The sequence below is a fragment of the Tupaia chinensis genome, unplaced genomic scaffold (assembly GCF_000334495.1).
Source record: "Tupaia chinensis unplaced genomic scaffold, TupChi_1.0 Scaffold000175_1, whole genome shotgun sequence".
Lineage (NCBI taxonomy): Eukaryota > Metazoa > Chordata > Mammalia > Scandentia > Tupaiidae > Tupaia > Tupaia belangeri.
Window position 1 is genome coordinate 301,314 of NW_006159650.1, and position 3,418 is coordinate 304,731.

The 3,418-nt window shown below is 44.2% G+C and overlaps 1 protein-coding gene across 1 annotated transcript in view; it reads left to right on the forward strand.

Annotated features, from left to right (window-relative positions):
* The window catches only part of MORC3 (MORC family CW-type zinc finger 3), a 61,849-nt gene that overhangs the window by 258 nt on the left and 58,173 nt on the right, over window positions 1-3,418 (forward strand). The window lies entirely within an intron of this gene.

Here is a 3,418-nt window from a genome sequence, read left to right on the forward strand (position 1 = left end):
ACGTTGGGTTTCTGTTTTGCCTCCGCGGCTTCGGGGCGGGCCGGGGCTGCGGCCCCTCCTCCCGGAGCCCTCCTCACAGCCTTGCAGCTGTCGTCTGAGGGCGAGGCCTCGGCGGCCGACCCCTGCCCCTTGGCCCTCCCCTGTCTGTGAGCCCGCGGGGCGCCCCGACTGGTAGGGAATGACAGCCCGCGGCCAGAAGCGCCTGCAGCCTTGTTGTTGGGCTGCGAGACCGGGCTCTGGGCTCGGCTCGGGGTGAGCGAGCGGGTCCAGTCTTGCACTTCATTTCAGTTCCTGCCGCTTCCCTTGCAGTGGGAGCCCTCAGGCCGGGTTCGCTAGATCCCCGAGCTCTACTGTTTCTCCGTCGTCGTGTCTGTTTCGGGGAGTTTCGGTTTCTTGCAAATCATTTAAGCTCTTCCCAGATCTTAAGTTGTAGGGAGCAGTCAGATAATGTGGCTTAAAATTTCACGTCCTAAAAATGTGGGCGTGGCTTCCTCATCTGGTTAGCCTAAAAAAGTTTTTGATCGCCGTGAGTGAGATGGGTGTTGTGATGCAAAAAGGCATCTCTGCTCTTAAGGCTCTTGACTGTTGCCAAAGAAAGGCTCCAGAGCTACTCCTGGCACCTTAAATTTAACATTCGAATGGAAGCCATTGACTGTTAGGTTAACGCACCTTGGGTGTAAGCAGTACTTTTGTACTGCCACTTCGTTCGCTCCTTTAGCCAGGTTCTTGTTAACACCTGGTGTTGTCGGACTTAAACATTTTTCTAATCTGATGTGTATGAAATTAAATACATATATAAATATACATACATATATATATATCTGTCTCCTTTCCTTGACTGTTCGTGAAACTGAACATTTTTACATTTATTTTTTGTATTTTTAAAGACTGTTCGTATTTGTCCATTTTTCTTTTGGTAAGATACTTATTGACTGGTAAGAATTCTTTACATATTCTGAATGGTGGTCCTTTGGTTATGTAACTGTAAGAGTTTACTGAATGAAATAAGTCTTTAGCAGTTTGAATACAGAGAGCAACTTTATTCTTTCTTCTTCCTGGCTTTAAAGATTATTTGTTAATTATTTTGTCCCACAATTTTGTGAATCTGGGCAGATTTTGATGCTTTCAGTTAGTTTTGGATATTGCAAAGTATGGCCTCTTGGGGCCAGTCAGTGGCATAGTAGTTAAGGTGCTGGACTCTCACATGGGTGACTGCTCTTTGAGTCCCAGACCTGGTGACTTGACAATCACACAGTTCATGAGTGCCCAAAATCCGGAGAGAACAGAGGAGAAGGGATTGAGGAGAATGAAGGAGTAGGGATTGAGGACTGGCCACCCCTTCTACCTACCTCCCCCCAATGATTTCTCACTTTCTCTGTCTCCCTGGCAAGTGCATGTGCCCTATAGCAAAAATCGCTCTTAAAAAAAGAAAAATATGGTCTCTCATCATCTACTTTAAAATTGGTATTCCATTTAGAACCTTTTCCCTCTTTCTGTCCCAGTTTGGGTTAAGTTCAGGAACAGAAATCATAGTGGAGAGAAGTACTGAGTTGGTTTCTTAACTGTTTTTGTACTTTGAGTCTCTTCTCTTGTCCCTGTACCCTCCTTTGTTGTAATCTGACTTCAGGACAGAGATAAGTAAGGGAGCAGAGATAAGGGTCAAAATAGTCTTAAGAAACTAGTATTGTTGTGAACCAGCAGTTAGCATAATGGCTATGTCGCTGGACTCCCACGTAGTCGCCTGTGGTTTGCGTCAGTCCCGGACCGGTGGCTTAAAACTCACGCTGGGCGCGTGTGTGTGCTTGCCCAAGATCCTGAGAGGAGAATGGAGGAGAAGGGATTGTGGTGTGACCACCCCCCCGGGGGGTGATTTCTCACTTTCTGTCTCTATGTCTCTCTCTGTCTGTCTGGCAAGTGCACGTGCCCTATAGCGAAAACCTCTCAAAAAAACAAAAAAGAAAGAAAAAGAAACTAGTATTGTTGGGATCAGTGGGTGGTATAGTGGTTGAGGCCCTAAACTCCCACATGGCCAACCATGGTTTGAGCCTCAGACCTGGCGGCTTGAGGGTCATGCTGGACATGGCTTCATGTGTGTGTGCCCAAAATCCTGAGAGAATGGAGACGAGATTGTGGTGTGGCCAGGAGTGGGGGTGAGGGTGTGATTTCTCACTTTCTCAGTGTGTGTCTGACTCTTTGGTGAGTACATGGGCCCTGTGTCAAAAACCTTATTAAAACAGAAAACTAGTACTGGTAACTGGGTGTAGCTGTCCATGTGCTTGGTTTTTGCGTGCATGCATGGGTAGTATAGGCTGTCTGGAATTTCACTGGTGAAAGTTTCTCATCTTCAACTTCTGGACAATCTGCATCAGCCTTTTTGCTTTCCTTTAGGACAGGGGTTAGCAGACTACATTTCATGTGTCAAATCCAGCCTGTTTTTGAATGGTGTACAAGCTGAGATGATTTATATAATCATAAGTTTTTGTTTTTTTTTTTAAGTTTCTGTAGAGTGTGTACACTCACTGGAGAGAGCTAGAGAGAGGGAGAAAGAGAGAAATCACCCTCCAGGGGTATGGCCATGCCACAGTTTCTTTTCTTTCATTCTCTTGAGATTTTGGTCTGCATGCTGGTGCTGGAGTGTTTTTCAAGCTCCCAGTTTTGCACTCCAACCTTGCATTCAGCCATGTGGGATCCACATACCACCTGATTAGTCTAATCATAAGTTTTTTTTGTTTTTAAATCAGAATATTTGCAAATTTCAATTTCCATAAAGCTTTATTGGAGCATAGCCATGTGCTTTCATTTTGTGTACACCTGTCAAGTAGCTTGCATTAGAAGAGTGTCTAAAAATTAATGAGGTTATGCGTTGTCAAAAACCATAGAAGGCCAACCTAGGTGATGCAGTCCAGGGTGTACTGGATTGTAGTCCTGGAAGCTGCATGGTTAACCACAGGTTGGATCCTTGGATTGGCCTGAAAACAGGCCTGGTGCTTGTCCAGGTGCTCAATATCTAAGGAGCTGGAGAGTTAGGGAAAAGTGATTACAGTGTGAGGAGACCCTGTGAGAGTGCCTTTTCTCTTAGATCATACTCATGTTTCTGTCATCACTAAAAGAAAAGTCATAGAATTTAAGGCACAATGTGTGAACCTTATGCAAATTAAAAGAAAAATCATTTAGAAGATCCCAGGAGAGAATACGCAGTCGCTAAAAACTTTTGAAGTTTTTGCTTTTTACTTGTTTTTCTAAGTTAAATGCTGATCGTTGTTATTTTCTTTTAAGAAACTTTTCTGTGGATTTAGCCAGTACACATTCTTTTCACCACCTCCCATCTTTCCAGTGCTTATATCACTTTTTTTGTTGTTTTAAATTACTGTATGGCTTGTTGTCATAATTACCTTTATTTAAATGGGCTAACCATGAT